The sequence below is a fragment of the Mustela nivalis genome, assembly GCF_964662115.1.
Source record: "Mustela nivalis genome assembly, chromosome: 14".
Classification (NCBI taxonomy): Eukaryota; Metazoa; Chordata; class Mammalia; order Carnivora; family Mustelidae; genus Mustela; species Mustela nivalis.
In genome coordinates this window covers 23244143-23263902 of record NC_139033.1, presented here as the reverse complement: position 1 = coordinate 23263902, position 19760 = coordinate 23244143, and the positions used below count along the sequence as shown (strand labels likewise).

The 19760-nt window shown below is 47.0% G+C and overlaps 1 protein-coding gene and 1 long non-coding RNA gene across 3 annotated transcripts in view; both read left to right on the top strand.

The window, feature by feature from the left end:
* Positions 1 to 19111, top strand: part of LOC309847845 — a 22409-nt gene extending 3298 nt beyond the window's left edge. The window contains exons 1-4 of the long non-coding RNA XR_014302667.1: positions 1 to 9871; positions 10046 to 10108; positions 11395 to 11627; positions 13168 to 19111. The exon at positions 1 to 9871 is cut by the window's left edge and continues 3298 nt beyond it. This is a non-coding gene — a long non-coding RNA (uncharacterized lncRNA). The remainder of the gene's footprint in view (positions 9872 to 10045; positions 10109 to 11394; positions 11628 to 13167) is intronic.
* Positions 1 to 19760, top strand: part of TSHZ1 (teashirt zinc finger homeobox 1) — a 75223-nt gene that overhangs the window by 5106 nt on the left and 50357 nt on the right. The gene's annotated exons all lie outside the window — the stretch shown is intronic.

Sequence of the window (19760 nt, the reverse complement as noted above, 5' to 3'; positions counted from 1 at the left end):
GATAACGTGGATTCGAGGCGCCAGATAGATTTCAGAATCCAACTTCTCTTATACATAAGATTAACACGAAATATGCTGTGGAAACAGGTCGTGTCTGGATAAACAGCCTGTCTCCGTGGTTCTGTTCTTGTCACTGCCCTGTCACCCCGCGCACACAGGTTGTGATCCCACTGGGAGGGGCGGTGGTGTGTATTTACACGTGTTCCTTTGTTAAGTATTTTGTCAGCTACTTAAGGCGGCCCTGTTGTGCTGTGTGTGAGTGTGTGTGTATGTGTGTGTGTGTGTGTGTGCGCGCACGTGTGGTGGGGAGGGCTGCACCCGGGGTGGGGGGGGGGCTCGTCAGGTCCATTCATTCATTCACCAAGAGATTTAGGCACCACCTGCTTGTGCTTTCTGAATATTTAAGTTTAATTTTGTTAATTATTATTTATTCATACAGGGTGATGAAAATAGTAAGAGACAGTTTTGAATGAAGACCGAAATATCTTTTTTTTAATTGTAGGCATGTCTTATTTTCTACTCACTGCATCTCTTTAGCATAACTGTTAGCAAACAATGGATAATTTTCCTTCATTGCTTATTATGTTAATATTATGATAATGTATTTAAAAACATCTAGTTGTGTAGTATACTTCAAAAGTACTCTTTAAAAAAAAAAAAAGGATGGTGCGCCTGTGTTTCCCATGAGGTGCTGGCGATGTTTACAGTGGAGGGGAGCTCTTGAAGGTTCTTCTGGTCCAAATCTGGGTGAAGTGGACCTGGGTGAAAAGTTAGAGATTTTTTTGTTAACATATTGGAAAGTGTAGCTAATTTCGGGAAGTTTCTATGACATACATACCATCGATAGCTACAACGATTTCAGTGCAAGACTGTTTTCTCCCTAAGACTTGCAATTCCATTGGTTATGAGAGGTTTTTGTACTGTTTTAATTCAGGAGTATGACTTGAGAATTCATTTTGTCCCATTCTGGTCATTTGATGGATGTGTGTGGTGGGTGCAGACTGGGGGGGACCGTCCCTGGGATCCTGGTGATGGGGACAGGCTGGGCTCCTCCAGGGCGATGCCCACGCGCTGCACTTACCCCGCCAGCAGAGAATGGGGCTCAGGGCCTGGGCAGGAGGAATGGGGGCCCAGCGGGGTCTGGATGGTGTTGGCTTGAGCTGCTTCTGCAAAGGCATGGCTCGTCGGGCTGGGCCCCCACTCATATTTCAGTCTGTGCAGTTTCACCCCAACGGAACGCCAGCCTCAGCATGGAGGAGGCAGAGGGGAGAGGTTAACTGGTTCTGTGCTGTTCGATCACATAAGTGCCACCAACAGAAAGTTCGCCGCCAATGGCGTCTGCTTTGCCGGCCATGGCCATGCCTCAGCTGTGGAGGCTGAGGGTCCTGGCAGGTCTGTGCCAAGAGTTTTGGCTGCTGAGGAGAAGGCAGAATCTGGACCTAACTCACCCCCATCCTGTGTGAGGGGTGAGGACCTCGGACCCTACACAGGGCTCCTTGGTTCTTAGCAGCTGATGAACAATGTCACAAACAGAACTTCTCAAGACATAGGTGGCCATGGACTGGGTGAATCCACATTTTCAACGAACACTTTCGACAGTTTTTTTTTTTCATAGGAAAACAACAACTTAATAAGCCATATGGGATTTCGAATTGATTTCTTAAAAATTAGTTTTTGTCTTCCCCTACCCAAGGTTTTTTTTTTTTTTTTTTTTTTCCTTCTTCTTCTTCCTCTGGATTTTGATTTTACAGACCAAATAAGGCCGTGGTCGTGGCAGTTTTCTTACTGGGCAGAAAAAGGAAAATCAGGACAATTTGTATATTTGAGCATTGAAATGAAATTGTGATTTGTATTCCAGATCACCCTTCAAACAAACAAACAAACAAACACACATGTTCTGTTTGGAGAATGGAGTCCTAGTGAGGCTGTGTCTTTGTTGGGCTCTGTTTTCTCTTGCTACACAGCAACTTTAATAATGCAAGACTTTTGTGTCTCCTGCAAAATATCGTGCCTGTGGGTCTTTACCTGTATGGGTGTGTCAAGAAGAGCATGTTGTTACACTGGCCGGGGGAAGCAGGGGCTGAAGGAGACTGAGTATTCTCCAGTGGTAGCTAGCAGTCAGTGCGATGACAGAAGAGTGACGTTGGTGTCTCACGAAGAGCAGGTATATTGGGTCCATGGCTGTAGCAAGAAAGACTCAGAAGAATATGAAAATTTAAAAATACACTGAAAATTTAAAGAGGCATGCTACCAGGTTTGATTCTTTTTTATTGAGGAGGGGGCTACATGCTTTCTCTCTCTGCTCTTTCTCTCCCACCTTTTCATTTTTGTAATAAAACCCGAATACCTTGATGTGCGAGATGGTTGAATTATAGACAGGGCAGATATTAGGAAGGGATTCACTGCTACCAAAACCCAGGTTTCAAACAAAAGCTGGGACAATTTAGGTAGATTAGAGCAAAGGAAAAAAATATGTGCATAGGAAGGGTATTAAAGCTGACAGATGAACAGGGCGAGGGACAAATTCTCCTGCAGCAGCTGTGACTGCCGCCGAAATCTTGACAGGTGTCAATTAAGAATTACTGCCTGCTGGAGCCATTCTTCCAGGCCAGCTGTCTGCGCGTGGAAGAAATAACACTTTACCCTTGTCACTTTGTTAGTTCTTAGCTATAGCCTCAAAATGAGTGTTGGTGTGCTAATCGATAACTAGTGTATTAGCAATTTTGCACATTGATTTATGAAGGGGAGCAGCTCCTCCTCTACAGTTATTAGCTGCTGATTAAATGTGCCTATGCCCGGCTAAGGGTGGATATATGTTCCCTGAGAGGCCAGGTCTAGAACAATCTTCTACGAGACTATGGTTGAAAACACGTTCATCATTGTAGGTCGTTAACAAGACAAGCCCCACTTAGCCAAGGGCAGGAGCCGCACCTGTCCACGGCGGGGGCCGCGGCCGGGGGTGAGCGTCTCCGTCCCGGGCAGCCTGTGCCCGCGTCGGCCCCTTATTGGTTTCTTGGTTCCTCTCGGAAAAGCCTGTAAAAAGGAGATGGCAAATTACTCCAGGACAAGGCTCAAGTTCACAATGGACAAAGAATGGGAAGCATTTTATTGGAACTTTCTTGGGAATGATGCGGGGCCTCCCTGAGACCCACCTGGCCGGGAAGGGAGCCCAGCGGCGCTCCTTGCTCTTGGGGACTGACTCCTGGGTTGGAACCCGACACGTGGAGATACTTTGTTGCTTTTTATTCTTTTTTTTTTTTTTTTTTTTTGGTGAGGGAAGAATGACAGTAACCACAATAAAAGTAGATAATGGTATGCAGTATGAAGAATTAAGATAACCAAAGACAAAATTTATTTGGAGACAAGGGTGGAGAATATTTGTGAATACCTTTGTGGTGACATGGCGGAGAGAGTTGAAATAATTTCTAAAATGATACAGGGCTTGGATTGATGTTGGGGTAGCAGTAGGCTGCGGGCAGAAAAGAACACTAAAGGAGAGACTGTGACCTAAGAGGTCAGGGTTTTAAAATGTAAATAGCAGTTAGGATGTTTGATATAGTTAATGGAAAGGTAGAGCTGGGCAGAGTAGAAACAGGTAATTTTTTTTAGTTTTTATCAATAGGGTTGATAGAGGATGCCCTTACCAACAAAATAAAGTGCCACTGTATTTTTCACCCGGGAAGGTATTTATTTATTAAGTTGATAACATTTTGAAAAGCAATGAATATAATTTTTGGGACAACAGTTTGCTGGAGCGATAGCACTCCTCGAATTGTATACAGCCCTGCACGATCATTTGTCCTTGAGATACACTAAGCACCGTTGTTATGACATCAGTTAGGTGAAGTAAAGGTTAAATCGTAAGTAGTTCAGGGTCTTTTCTTGCTGTAGAATAATTGTCGTCTTTGCTGTTTGATATAGCCTTGGATTAAAAAAAAAAAATTCTTGAACTCTTTCTTACAGATTTCTTTTTAGAAGGGGGGGGGCAACAGCCCAGTATTCTTTGAGAACGCAGAAAAGCCCCTTAGCAGCGGTGATATTTGATCCTGCCCTCCTGGTTAGAAATTTTTCTAATAATGAAATAAGTGCTGGGGGCATCGTTCTCTGCACATGTGGTCTTGTGTGACTACGGTTGTGAGTGTGCTCAGCTGCACCGAGTGTGTATGGCCGCTGACCTGCACGTGTGTGGGGGGGTGTGCTTGCTCACGTACCTGTAGGTAGGGAAATGCCTGTGATTTAGGCACTACCACTCGGGCAGGTGGCACATCCCAGGTTTGCTGCGATGCCGTCCCGCCCCGTGGTTTCCGGAAGCCCCCTCAAATGTAAAAAACCCTAGTGCTGTCGGGAGTGAAGGCCCTCACACACACCGTCCAGTAGGCTGCACGCAGGAGAGCTTGGCTGCATTGAAAATGCAGTTTGTTAATATTTCCTACTAGAGAAGTCTTGTGGAGGCACGGAGATCTGTGCTTCTAGGCAGGGGCCTTCTGCATTTACAACACCGTGAGCTCCCTGTGTGGCTGAAGCGATAGCTGACAGTGATTTAAAAAGAAAGAAAGAAAGAAAAAAGATTAGTTTTTTTTTAAATGTGCCTCTTTTCTTAGGATTCATAGAAAACAGTGAATTGTGGTTAGATAAGCAACCGAACCAACTCCCTTTTACGTTTTAACTTCACTGGAGAAATATATTGTTAAATTTATGTACTTGGAAAAACCCAGCAGAGCTGCTTACTGAGAATTGGAATAAACAGGCCTCCAGTTACCATTTTTAATGGTTATTGTCAGGCAAGGAAAAGGAGATCATTCCTGGAGAGGTGTTTGAGCTCAGTTATGGTTTGGTGCTTTCTCGATGCAATCACCTGCTTGGATTTTCTGGTTTGGGAATATCTAGATTGGATTTCTATTTTAATTAGCGTTAAATTGTTTATAGATTCCATTGTTTCGCAGGAAAATCAAACTAACCCATTAAGGTCGAATCACAACTTTGATGTTCTTTTCACTTCATATTTTCTGGGAAGGCCTATTAGCTAAACTGCTTGCTTCACCTTTTCGTGTTTTCCAGTCCCTTCGTTTCTGGATCTGCTTTTCGTTGCCCAGCCACCATGGCGTGCTGCAGCAGTAAGCAGTTTTTTTAGACGATAGACATTTTTTTCCTTTCTGTGTCCATTGTGTCTTTCTGAAATTCCGCGCCAACATGAACAAGGATTTGTCTCTTGTTTGTAAAGAAAAAAGTCAAGGCTCCGTTACCTTATTGTAGATTTTGCCATTTCTATTTTCCCGGCAAAATGCAATACAGGATTTCCTGATTTTTTTGTGATTGCGGCACATTCTGCAGGAAAATAGCCAACTAGAATCTCTCCAAGCCAAGCACTCACAGGGCTGCTTTCCGTGCCTGTGTTTCTGTTTCCAGCAGGGCTGGTGTTAACCATCTACATATTGAACCCTACGCGGTTCCAAATGTGAAATACGGGCATTTCTGCCTCAACTTGCTAGCTGCAATTTTTTAAAGGTGTGTTTCGTGGCTCCTTTCTGGAGGAAATTAGCATATGGTAAATATAGGTCAAGTACTTACATGCTTATAAATTCCACTCTAAAGCTTGCTGGGAGGCGTGGGTATATAGGAGGGGAGGCTGAGCTTGGACTGAATGGAGGTTGAGAAAATTTGGTTGTAAAAAAATATCCCCAGTTTTTAGTTAAAAGTAAAGTGCATCTTCAGCAAGATCATATGACGAAATAAATTAAATCAGCAGTGAAGGTCAGTATACATCCTGACTTGGGAATGTGAACTTTTCAGAAACCTGTATTTATTGCATTTTACTATTTTTAAAAGCCAGCTGCAAGATTCATAGCAAGAAATGGTAGGACATACCAATGAACACAGAACCAAAATGAAGGCTCTTTTCAAAATGGTTAATACGCCTTATTGGCAAGACATCCCTGGCCGTGGGTGCCATTGCTACAACACGGCTTTAAAATATATGGATTTAAAACGCAAGTATCGTGACTAATATTTATTTCAAGTACAGAACGTGTCACAGCAGTGGGGCATCCTATTATTAATGCAGTAAACTGTGTAATACTCTCTAAGAGCCTGCCCTGCTCCAGTTCTGAGCTACATGAAAATAACAGTAAAACATGTCTGTTTTTTCCTGCTAAGCTTTATTGTTACCTGGGAAGGTACTGGCATCCAGAAAAGCCAAATACAGACAAATAATGTGACCATAAACAATACCTTAGCATTACTATGCCGTGCAGAAATCCCTTCAAACCCCCACCGCCACCCTGGGCTATATGTATATATGTGTGTGCCTGTCCATATCCATCTCTGCATCTGTCTAACTACCTATTTGTCTATAAATACTCTTTTAATTTTAAAATTGAAGGGAACCGCTCCAACTCCAGAAGGTAATTGGAAATAAGCACTCTAGTGAGTATTCTAAGTCGGCCAGGAAGTAATTCCAATTGTGGGTCCTCAGTGAATGGTATAGAAAACACTAATAATATTAATGAAAACAGGACATTGGGGTTCTTCAAAAAAGGAGGTGCACAGAGGTCTGGATTCGCGCACCGTGTGGACGGAGATGGAGCGACCTCGCCGAGTGCCATTTTCTGCCCCAGCAAACTTTTCCTCACCTCATTCAGCAGGCATTGAACTTGTATTGCTTGTCAATTTCAAATCAGTCATTAGCACTAATTTTAGGAGGAGGAAGCATGATGGACCTCATCCCCGGGCGGGTTGGAAAACGTGTGGAGGTGGTTTTGAAAGCATGTTTTTACCCACTTTTTGGGAACTGGGAAAAATAAGTGTCTCAGAAGCTCTGGGGGAAGACCCAACTTGGAACTGGTGGGTCACAAAAGAGCCTTGTCTCCTTCTGATCCCAACCCTTTCTGTGCAGCTTCCAGTGAACTCCCCGGGGCGCGGCGGAGTGGGCGGGGGGCAGGGTGCTGGATCCCACCCTCCTGCTGCTTCAAGTTCATTGCTGTGACACCCACCATACGGAGCCCGTGGAGAGGCCCAAGGGCCTGGCTTTGGCTCCCTTCTTCCCCCTCCCGCTCTCGCTCGTTCTGAGTTACCTAAGGGGAGATGCTGAGCGGCTGCTGTAGGGGAGCTCCCTTTAAAGGAGTCCTCAGATGCCCCACTCACCCCCTAATTTTTGCGGCAAGAAATCCAACTCCAGTAGGTGCTTCGTACATGGTAACCGGATCCCGAGGTTCTCAGGCAGTTTTCTGAAAGTGGGAGCTTGTTGTGGTGTTTGGCTAAATTTCTGGGAGTAGCTGGCTGAAGGCATTAGCCTGCTGAGAGGCTGGCTTATTCCCAAGGGGTTTCTGCAAATTAATCACCCTGTGAGCTAAATTTGTTTATAGACGTATTTGGAATGGAAGAGATCGCATGGGACACATCGTCTCCATTTGCTCCGTGGGGCACCTGCTCAGGGTACCACAAAGCCAGCTCCTCTGTGTCCTCCGAGCGATTCACGACCTGACACCTCGTGATGGTAGTAAGGGTGATGACAAAGATAATAATACACCGATGCCTCCGTCTTTCCTTCTGGGATTCAGGGTACTCAGGTCTCTCTCAACCAGAGTTGAGTTGGTGCAAGGGATTTGGGGGTGTGTGGAGATTAGACATAAATTCATGTGTCTGTTTCTACAGCAATTGCTTCTTAAAAATAATTTAGTAGTTAATACAAAAGCAGTAGATGGGTTTTATGTGCTTGTATAGGGAAGATTTTTTTTTCCAGTTTCACACATGTTCAGTTTTAATGGGTAATAATTACATCTTTGTGTTTTGATGTCGAAGGCTGGTTATGAGGTCTCATTCTGCAGACAGTCTCCTTGTTGGCTTGCTGGGAACTGCTGATTTCAGAGAGAGAGGGCTGCAGGCTGGGAGTCCTCTTGGTTTCAAGACGAGTTAATACTTCAGTGGGTCCTCAGTTCCCTGTCTGCGGACGTGGGTGCTTCCCCAGCCTTCTCCTCCAGGCCCTGGAGTCCAACACACAGATGGGACTGTGGTTGGATCGGGGTGTGTGTGTGTGTGTGTGTGTGTGTGTGTGTGTAAGATGGATTCCTAAGGAAAAAAAAAAAAAAAAGGAAGAAAGAAAGAAAACAACCCCTCGCCACTGACCCCGCCGCCCAGCCGGCCCTGTTTGCAGGCATCCCCTCCCCAGCGCCTGGCTCCAGTGTGCGGCTTGTGGCCCTGATTGTGGAGCACTTGCCCTGTCTGTGTTGGGAAGGCAGTAAAAATGAGCACTAATCAATCTTTCGGAGAGAAGCAATGGGCATGCGGAGGCCGCTATCCTGTGACTAAACACACCCCTTTTATGGAGTGTTGCCACTAATAAAGGCAGCTTATTACGGAGGCAGAGACCAAAGCTTGGATGAGGTCAACCCTGACTGACAGTCATCAGTCATTCTTAATGATACTTTTTCCCGTGCTTTCTAAGGGATTCTGAGCAGAGTGCAAATCATTCGGGGTCATTCATAGTTCATGTACCCACAGATGGCAAAGGTTTTGAAAGACTTCGGTTTAAACTTGTTAAAAAAAAAAAAAAAAAGATCCTACTTTTTTTTTTTTAAAGGAAGGGAAATACCCCAAAACAAAACATAGATTTTTTCTTATTGGAACGTTTTCATGTTCTTTCAACCTAATAGATGTTTTACACACTACAGTGCTTGTGCATTATTAAAAGAGACATAAATTTATGTTTTATGACGTCTGTCTTCTTTAATTATTACCTTTGATGTCTATTGGTGACTAAAGAGAGCTTAACAGGATTTCTGTCTCTTCTTAAATTTCGTGTCGTGAAACCCAGCGAGTCCCTGACACATGTGTGTTCCTCACCTTCAGGATTATTTTATAAATCCCTTTCTGATGAGCGGAAGTGTCAAATCAAGGACAGGTCATAAAGTAAAAGTATAAACCTTTTAAAGAGGGACCTTGGTAATATATAAACATTCTGCACACTATCTGAATTTTTTATGGACTAAAGAAAAATTATATTTCAGCTGGAGGAAGGGAGAAGTTTAAACATCAGCCTGTGTTTTAATGTATGATTCCCACCCCCAATGCCCACCGCCCCCCCCCCCAGCTCTTATTTACAGCCATGGAGGAAACCACTGGCTTTAGGGGCTATTTTAAACATTTGACTTGATTTGGAGCCTGCCTGTTGGTTGTACATGTTTAAATCCAGAAGGTTGACTTGGAATAGATTGTTGAGTACAGTGTCCTCTATGGGGGAAACCTGCGGGGTGGGACAGAGGCCTGGGCCTTTGTTCTTTCCCAGATTTTTTCCCTTCCATCCTCAAACCCTAGTTTCCTTGTTTGTAAAAGAAGGGTTTAGCTTATTGGAGGATCCTGAAAGCATTACTGCTCCGCCACCCCACCATATGCCTGAACCCCACCTCGTCTCGTCGACCCCTGAGCTGGAGGAAGTAGTTGTCTTGAAGCAACAGCTGTCCTCTTTTGTTTAAAAAAAAAAAAAAAAGCTGGTTGTGTTCGGAGAATTTGCGTTTGGTAAAACTTGAGTGCCTTTTTACATACAAAATTGGAAGTAAACTGAAATCAACAACTTCTGGGCCCTTCTGCCATTCTCATGTCAAGGCATATGGAAATATGTCACTGCACATAAGACCCAGAAATTGCACCAGGTGGAAGTATTGGGTGCAGATGTGTCTGATGGCAGTGGGCTGGGCTTCGGAAATGCCTCCTGGGTTCACTTCCTCTTAATCACACAAGAGTGGACTGGAAATGTGGCTGTAGCTTTTTAACGAGAGATGGCTTCCTTGCCTTTGTTCAGGAAATACGGGGTATTTTGAATTGAATTCGGCAGACATATCTTGAATATCCCCTGTGTGCAAGCAAGGCATGGCTCTAGGTAAGTAAAACCATGGCGCTCTCTGGGATGCTGGAGATGTGGCTTCCCACACTTACTTGTCTGCATGTCCAACGAGACTTTCCTGACTGAGTGGGTCTATTACCTACATATTAGTGTGCCCTGTGACCTCAGTGTGTCCTTTAAACATCTGGGATGGCCTTACAATCTCAACAGGTCTTCTGGACACAAGGAATGAAGATCCCACAGCTGCGGACCATCTCGCAGATCCTGTTCTTGGTAGGGCAGGGTCTTCCCTAGGTGCGGGATGCTTTGAGGGGTGGAGCCTCGTGTGCACAGGCAGAGGGGTTAACTGGGGACTCCATGGGGGGGGGTTCACTTCATGGTATCATGAAGAACAGGGACACCTCCAAGCTGGAACAGGTTTTTGTTTTTTTGTTTCATTTATTATTTTTCTGGAGTTTTGTTTTTTGGTTTTTGTTTTTTTTTTTTTTTGTTGTTGTTGTTTGTTTGTTTTTGGCATTTATGTTTAGAACTCAGCCAAACAAGAGCCACTTGATGGAGAGGAAGGTTTGCACTTCACTCTGCGTGAATGTCAAATGTCAATTCGTTTGGTAAAATGTGAGGCTTAAATGATAATCGGTGGTAAACAATTGGTTTGGGAATAAATGCTAGCTCTGGGAAAATCTGCAGGGATTTGATTTAAAAGATGTAACTCAGTAGTGTGGGGGGGAGGGAGGGGAAGTAGGGGGGGAATCAAAACTAGCAACATATTTTCAAGGCAAAGTAATATACATAAGGGTCAAGGTTGGTTTGTAGTATACACATGCCTTGGATGTTCAGAGGGAGTTAAGTCCTGATAGGGAAGAAAGTATTTGGATGGAGCTGTTACATTTGATTTTCCTTGCGCAGCCGGTAGATACTCCGTCTCCAAGGAATGGGTCTTTGCCTCTTTCCTACTCACCCTCCCTGCCCGCCCCCCCCCCCCCCGTTTTTCTAGAACCTTCCATCCCTCCCCATTGGTGAGCCCACTGAGTCTTTGATTCCTTCCTGATTGCCCTCTGGAAGACATCTATCAGACACTGTCTTATCTGTTTGTAAGGCAGCTCAGGCCCCAGATTTAAGTCATGGGTTCTGGCTACAAGTTAGAGTGTGATTAATAATTGACTAATGTAGCTTTTATTTATCACGGGCTAGCACATTTCGCCATTACTGAGTTAATTTATGTTAAGTGTAAGCTGTCGTTCAATCTGTTTTTCAACTTTTTTTTTTTTTTTTTTTAATCCTAAGTCTATCTTTCACTTTTTGAGAAACAAAATCCTTATACAGGGCACAGGCTCACTCGGTGCCAAAAAGTTGATTTCCTTTTCACTGGAGCCATACATCACCAGCCCTCCCAGCTGCACTGTCAGGCTGTGACAGAATGACATGTGTCATTTATCAAAGGGGCCAGGCTGGGCCTTGGGAAACGCTGCCGACAAAGCCTGAGAGAGTTCATTTCGCAGTCCCTCCTACCCTCTGTGAGCCCCTTGCCAGGAAAGCCTGTGATGTTTCTGTCTTCACAGCATTACTGTAAGTCCTTCAACCTTCACGGAGTTAACCCTCCCCACCTCGGCGGGCAGCAGCGGCTGCCCCTTCCCGCCAGAGCCACTCTGAGACCCCAGCGAGCGTCTGTTCCCGCCCGGGACCCCCCCTCGAGTCACCAAGTCCCCGCACCCCACAGAGGGCGTCTGCCTTGCTCTGCCCACTTCCTACAGCTCTAAGAATTCAAGCTCCAAGTCTCCCTCCGTGAGACAAGGTCAGAGACAGAAAGAACAGGGATAGAGTTTCCCTTCTGTCCTCCCCAGCAGAAGTTCGGTCTTCTATTTATTTTAGGGCCTGCCTAGTAAGTGTTTTCCTCTGGGCTACTTTTGAAACCACCTACTAAAACCCCACAGATGTTTCTTCTCTGTTACTTAGAACCCGTAATCCCCTTCCTGCCCTTAGGAAGACAGTGATGAGGTTTGGGTCTTGTACTTACTCAAAGGACATGTATGTATGTATAATATATACATCCTATGTATTATATATGTATTTTTTTAGGAGGCAAAGAAAAGGCTGCCCTCACCCCCAGATTGTTTACTTTTTGGGGGAGTCCCCAAACTACCAGAAAGGAACCAAAAGGGAAAAGGGAAAAAAAGATGCACCAGAGGCGAGTGTACAGTGTTAAAATATAAAAAAGCGTTTGGTTAAAATGTTTCTTCACCCTGGAAGGGAAGACTTTTGCATTTTAATCATGTGTGAGAATGTGAGAAAAGTTGCCGGTGCTCCCGTCCCTAGCCCTTTGTACTCTGTGTAGTCCCCGGTACTGAAGCTATTTACGGCTTCAGATATCATTTAAAGAGATATCTAAGCAGACTGTTGCCTCAGCCAGGAACTTTCCAGAAAGAAGTCCTATAAATTAGCCATTGCTCAGGAGTGGCTGTTTCCTAGGCAGAGCTGGCCCTTCATTTGTCTACATAAGGCTAATTTATTTTTGCAGCCAGATGTGAGCTGACAGCCATCACTCAGAGCTTCCTTCCCCCACTGTCACGAGGTCGGGAAAACAGTCACGTTTCCCATTTTACAGAATCCCCATCAACATTATTGAAGATGGATGTATCTTTAAAGCAAAGATTGATTGTGGATATCGGAGTTATGGTGCCATTTATCATGGTGAATATTATTTAGACTTGGGTTGTACAAGGCTGTAACTTGAGACCCAGCCAGGGGAGGGACAATCTGGAAACGCGAATCCATGAACTTTAATGGATGGATGCTTTTTTCAAAGCTCAACTCACTATAGTGTGATTTACTTTTCTTACAGAAGGGAAACAAGCATTCTGGTTTTAAAGGGACAGCATCTCCCGACTGTCCTGTTTGGTGGGCCCCCGGCCCCCACACTGAGGACAGTCGGGGTGTGGGCAGAGTCGCTCTGGAGTGTGATGGCACAGCCCGTGGCCGTGCAGACGGTGCTTAAAGACCAGTTTCCAGATCCGCGTTATCCATTAGGACCCTGATGATATTAGAGAGTGAGATGCGCCCCACAGCTTGCCATCATCGGGGACACGGTAAAGGCGGTGTCTGACGCCAGCTCCCTCTCCTAAGGGCTGCGGAGAGCAGCCTGTTCTGTGTAAGAGGGAACGAAGCTGGACCTCTTCCTCGTCGGGAGCATGAAGCTTCGGCGAGAATGCCTGGTTATCTCCAAATGCCTCAAGGTAGAAGCATATGCAGGAGAGGTGGTCCCGCCGACCTAATTAATCCCAGTCTTTCTCGTTTGCTTCGATACTGATTCGGCATCGTTATGGACGTTCGCTCAGCTGAGAGCTCGGAGGAGCTTACTGAGCGGGATCCGTGCATCGGACGGTGAACCTTCCAACGACGGGTTGTCAGAGCTCAGTTCTTAGAACACCGGAGAGCTGCACTGCGGGAGAGTTGGCTCTTCCTGCTCAGGGCGGGGATCCCGGGAGTGCACCCGTGATTGCACATGCCCAGGGACGATGTCCATCCTTCCTCTCTGCTGGGTTCCGAGTCCTTCCCTGGGCTGATACCTGGGTCTGCAGGCCCAGCTCCCTGGGTCGCGGCTCTTGGGTCCTTCCCTCGTTTTCTTTGTGGCTAATGTTTCCTCCTTCCGTTTCAGGGTTTTGGGCTCACGGAACGGAGAGGAGTGGCGTGGGGGCTCGGCTGGAGCCGGGCCGAGCAGCGGCTGGGTAGCCCCCTGCCGTCCCAGTGCCGGCCAGACTCACGGGGCCCTGACACCGGGTGGTCCCCGTGACGCCGGGGCACATGGACCTGTGCAGGGCTGCCACCACTGGCCCCAGAGCGCCACGTGCCACAGCAGCTCTGATGCCGCTTGTGACTTGGAATGTATGCTCTCCTTGCCCCCTTTGGGCTTTTAAATATAGACAGTTCCTCGCAATTGTGCAGCCTCCAGAACAAAGAGTAATTCTTTCTTCCTTAGCGTTGGAAACTTCTGAGGGTCAGGAGGGTGCACTGTCTGCTGGGGCGAATGTCACCCGCCACATGATAGGTCCGCGAGACCGTGAGTCTCTGTGCATGAAGCTGCTCCCTGCTGTGTCTGTGTCACAGGTCCAGGGGACACTAAGCTTCTTGTGGGCAGGGCTGCGTGATCCTCCTGTCCCCGGAGCCTCGCACCCTGCTCTGTTCATGTCTGTCCGGTGGCTGAGCGACCCACGACAGAAGCTGGCTCCCAGCAGGAGAGCTGAGTGGGGGTTCAGAAACGAATCGGGGGGCCTCTTCTATTGAAAATCGCTAACCCACGTCTGGTCAGAGGATGGTTCTCTTGGAAGCAGCTGTCCTTACATCCTTCTAACTCTGATACAACCTTAACAGAAGAAACTTGGAGTCCACTGGAGCAAAGCAAGGGATAAAGGGAGGGTGCAAAGGACTGCTGGTCCCTGCTTGTGACTGCTCGGTGAAATGGGGGGCAGTGAAACGAGACCCGGAGAATCAGGGGGTTCCTTTCCTGACCACCCCTCTCCAGGTAGACTCGCTTGCGGCTCTGCTGATGGAGCTTTCAAAGGACGTGGGCCGAGATCTCCTATCAGTCTTACCAGGGTGGACAGGTCTGTGTTTATTTGCAAGTTAAAAGCACATTCTTTGCCTTTTAGGAACATATGCAATGTCTGCAAACAGGAAGTAGTCCGTCACATTCGTATGAATCATGGCGTCCGTAATGTGGGCCGAGGTCAAGTCATCGCACTAAATATATTGTAGGCAGTGTGAACGCAGGGGGGCCGCGGCCGCATCAGCGAGGCGGGACACGGGGTCCTGGCGAGAGTGGCCGGGCATAGTGGTGCCACCGCAGGGCCGGACGCCCAGGAAGACAGCAGAACTTCCGCAGCCACAACTGTGCATCCGTAAGGAGGCCAAATTTATCACGGCACATTATGGAGTGCAGCAAATGTCATGAAAACCATTGTTTTTTAATTTTTTTCTTGGAGCATTTGAATGAGGTGATTTATGGTAGTTATCCATCGTAAGGGCCATCCGTCAGGTTTTAGTTGCTAGGCAATCAAAGCAGCAGCTGTTTGCTTTGAATCAAGCTGAAAAGTTGTCAGTCACCACACGCAGGTATGACCTTAGTGGTTGAAAACATCATGTGTGCAAAATTAAAGAGACGTCGTCTCTCTTCCCTGATTCCCCTGACTGCCCTGTCATTTGTTGGTGTAGCACGAGCCCTTCCTGGCTCCTACAAGGAAGAAAAAAAAAAAAAAAAAGAACAAAGGAGTGGATGGAAAATTCCTGGACTGGAAACTCGAAAATACCCTTTAAACACTGTGTTTCCCCCCTTCTGTGTTTGTACAACACTTACTCAAGTGCACGCCAACGGGATGGGAGGTGGAACCATGATTTGTAAGATTTCATTCAGCTGGCTACACACGCGAGCGCGCGCGTGCGCACAAACACACACACACATAGAGTTTGCTGGTGGCGGGGAACCAAATCCCAGCAGTTCCCAGCATGTGGCCCCGTTCGAGGCCAGTCTGATAGCGTTTTCGGGCTGACGTGGGTGCTGTGAGGTGAGAGGCTGTTTCTGTCCTGTTGGTGGGGCCTTGGCGGGCTCGGGGTGGAGGACTGCCGGGGGCGTCACTCCATGGTGTCCCTGGGTCCCTCCACAGTGCCCTCAGCTGCCCAGCTGCAAGTGGACGCCCAGCCTCTGCCCATCACCGGGCACCTTTGCCTGTCACCCAGCTGTCTGCTCCTGCCTGGCCCTCGTATCATCTGGGGCCATGTGCCTGCGCTTCTCCAGCACGGGACTTCTCCAGGATCCTGGCTTTTCCGTCGGTCACCCTGGAGCATCTTGAGTCTCTGAGGATGCTTCCGCTGACACTGAGAGACCGTTTCTCGCTCTCAGTAGCTTGCGAGCGCCTGTGTAAACTGAGTTACCTGCCTGTACCCTGTAATTTTAGATACTCACAGGACTTTAAAACTTAGCCCTAGTAAGGAAAATAGATGTATAGTCAAACCCATTTTTAGTAACGGAAGCTAGATTTCCATTATTTGTGAACCTTCCACATGGGAACTTTTCCTTTGTTTCTCAGTTGGCTTTATGATGTAACCACAGAGGTAAATTTTTATCGATGAAGCCAAATTTGGGGGAACCGTGCATCATAGGGTAGAATCTTCCTTACTCGGACTCCCCTGGGTGGCTTCTATGTGCTTGGTTTTGCTGGTGGATATTTAGCCCGTGTGGCTGTAAGAAGTTTAGCATGTGTTTTGGAAAGTTAAAATAAGTTGAATTTGAGAATTAGGTTTGCGTTACTCAACTTGTCATCAGTTATCTTGTTTTCATCTGTTCATTCGGCCAGTGTTTCTGAGGGTCCAGAACATTCCTTCTGGTAGATGGTTGTGCACATTGGAGAGGTAACTCGACTTGGGTTTCTCATGTACCGGGTCTGTAGTGGACTCCAGGGAAACTGTGAGGGGAGCCCTCACATCCGGACAGTGGACAGGGAGGGACACGGGAGCCCCCACTACCCTTTACTTGGACTCCTTGAGGCTAGACACATTCTGGAATTCAGAATTTCTCAGATTTTGGAAAGGAAATTCAGTGTGTGTGTTGTATATTTGCATCCTCAGCTTAAAGAAACATGGATTTTTCTGTAGTGAACTGTGTGATTATTCGCACAGCCTTGGGTGAGTAAGCTCTAAACACGCTCACATCTGTTCAGCTCAGGTTCTGGTGGACCCAGATGAGGTTAGATTTGCTGTCACCAAGTCAAGAACCTGTGTTGAGTTCTCAGACCTGTTCGGATCTTGGAAGGAGTCACGGGTCCGTGTGAGCTCACGAACCCATGTTCCCAGGCTGCCCCTCTAGGCCCTGCACCTGCCTTGGCCAGTCCCCAGCCTTAGCAGTTGTGAAATTTGGAGCCGGCCTCGTAGCTTACCATGTTGCAGGAATTCTGTCTGCAGTTTTTCCTCCCGTGCCCACACAGAAAAGTGATGTCCGTTACACCTGCAGCCTCCCCAGCCCTACCTGCTTATCTGTTTAAAACTTTGAACTACAGAAACGTATTTTACTCCCAGTGTGTTCTTTCCTCGCTTTGGGGGGCGGGGAGTCTGGAATTCGTAGTGGAGCACGGTTCACTTAGGAAGAAGGAGCGGGACACTTCCCTCAACAAGGCTGCGGCGTCCACGCGGATCTCCATGGCGAACACACAGCATTCGGAGCGCAGTCCTGGGCCAGTCACTCCAGCTCCGTGAAAAACACGCCACGGTGCCGCCCATTCGGGCTGTTGGCTCTGGGAGCCAGCGTTGGCCTGCGGGAGTCCACACATGTCAGCGTCGCTCCTTGTTTTTCCAGGGGTTACAGGTGGAGACGAGTCCGCCGGCCGCACTGGCAGCAGAACCCTGTGGTCACTCTTGGGATCTCGGAGCTAAAGGAACCGCTTACACAAACTTCCTTTCTGAGGGGGTCATGGTGGGCCCGCTCCCGTTCTTCCCCTAGAGAGGCTGTTTCATCCTCTGGCTTTGCGAGGAGGCTTGGAGCACTGTGTGTGGAGCACCTGTGCCCCGGCTCCCCACCTACTGTGCGGTTCACCGGCTGGTAAGACTTTCTCTGTGCTCGGATGGGAGGATGGATTAATTGATCTTTAAAATACTTTTAAAAACCCAACTTTGGAAGCACTGAGTGTGGGCTTCTCTGGGCACGTAGGTATATCCATTTTGTGGTGGTGCTGGTGGTTTTCGGAGCTCTTTGAAAGGCAAGGCTACACCTGGGCTCTGCTCGCTTTCATGTTCCATGGGATATCATGGAGAGGCTGCTATTTTTAGAAGGGCCCTGTCTACACAGATGGAAGCTGAAACATATCCTATAAATCTGGGGGATCTCCCATGTGCCAGGCAGCTGAATCGTGAAGAAATGGTGGCCGGCCGTGGGTCTGGCTGGGGACAACCAGAGCCAGACTCGCCTTTACTGGATATTTGAAATGACGGTCGCTGCTTCCCGGCACACCTTCTTCCTCTGGCTGCCCTGGCCCCTCTTCTCAGCCACTTTTTCCCCATCCTTGACTCTGTCCATTTCTGTCTCTCCCCTACCTCTCCCCTCCCCGCCGATTGTAACACTACAGCTGTTCTTGTCACGTTTGTGCGCAGTTTAGGAGTTATTTTGCAGTGTCTTGAGCTCTTCAGAGGACAAGTGCTCCAAAATCTAATAATTCATAATAAATACAGTTCCGGACGATGGAGTAGTGGGGATGCGTCGGGAGTAATGACCACTCTGCCGGGGCTGTTGGGCAGTTATTGGAAAGGTTTTTTCCCATTACATCTTGTATTTTTTGTATTATGCTTGGTAATTGGTAGTTGGTTGGTTACCAACTCAAATTAAGAAAATGCTGTGTGGTTCTGGATGTTTCCGTTAACTTTTCTGTTAAGTATGATGTATTTATACACACACATGTCTATAAACTTAGTTCAAGGGTATCGGGAAAAAGGTTTCTTTTTTTTTCCCCCTCCTCATGTTTGCTGTTCTTAAAACACTCAAGGAACAAATTGTTTCTGTGATATTTTAGGTGGTTTTTAAAATACATTATAGATATAGTGTTGGCTGCTCTACCTTTGATTTCATATTAAAGGCAAATGGCCTCCTGCCCCCGCATTCCAGTCTCTGTAGGTCGTTAGTGCGCCACACCTGCCCATGGACATGTTTGATGTGCAGTCACTCGTGTGACCGAAAATGAGCCTCAGTGGGCCCTTGGGCATACAACAAGCTGCCTTAAATCCTTCTTGGAATAAGGTGGGGGGGTAAATGAGAAACAAATATTGACCTTAAATGTATAGTTATCTTGGCTTCTTGACACGTGGGCTCTCTCTGGAACTTTCTGCAGGGGACCCTGCCTTGTGCCTTGACACTACTGAGTTAAGAACACCAGAGCGGCTTTAGACTCAAGCCCAAAACAGTGGCTCGGGTTCCCTCAGAGAGCATACGTCTTTTCCTCCAATGTCAGATTTCTCAGCTGAAAGTCGGGACCGTCCTAACTGGCACGAATTTCTGTCTCCTGGATTTCATTTGCTCATTTGTACAATTGTTCATTCATTGGCTTATTTACCCAATAAATACTTACTTTGAGTACCTGCTTGTTTCCAGAGAGGTCTAAGGGAAAGAAAAATAACTAAGAAGGTCCTTGAGGTAATGGATCTCACGGTATAGTGACTATTTTGCAAACTAAAGTGGTTATCAATATTAACTTTATATAAAATATCTTATTATGCATCCCGTGCATGTAAAAATTTCATTGAGTAATGAAATAAATGTTATCAGGATTGAATATGGGAAACAAAAAATCCATTTTCCGATTTGTCTCAGCTGTCTTGTCTTCTCTCCTTCCGCGTAATTCAACCGTGATCTGCGGCGTGCCGTGGCCGTGGGCAGTAGAACAGCTTCTCGGCTTCCTGCAGGGTCTGCTCTGATGCCTTGGGTCTCCAGGCAGGAAGACCAGTGTCCGTGCTATGGTGTGGACGCTCGTCATATTCTCTTCTGAGGCCACTCTTTGACACTTGTATCAACATCCTTCTCTAGAAATTCTATGCACTATAGAGCATGTATATGTTAAGTCCTAGGAGTGCTGGTCACCACCCAGTGGTCCTGAAGGTCACCACCCAGTGGTCCTGAAGGTCACCAGTCAGTGGTCATTAAGGTCACCAGTCAGTGGTCCTGCTGGTCACTCTAGTGGTCACCACACAGGGCCCTGCTGGTGTTCTAGGGGCACTGGTGTATTTCAGACCTTTCCCATCTGAGGGGTGTGTGGTACTCATGTGTTCTTCCCTGTGACCTTTCCTGGAGTCACTAAGGTCAGTAGGTAGGCTGGGTTCTCTGGGCAGACCCAGTTCTAGCCGATTGTCATCTCTACAACATGCTGCTCCATAGTTGTGTCCTCCTCATGCTTCTTAC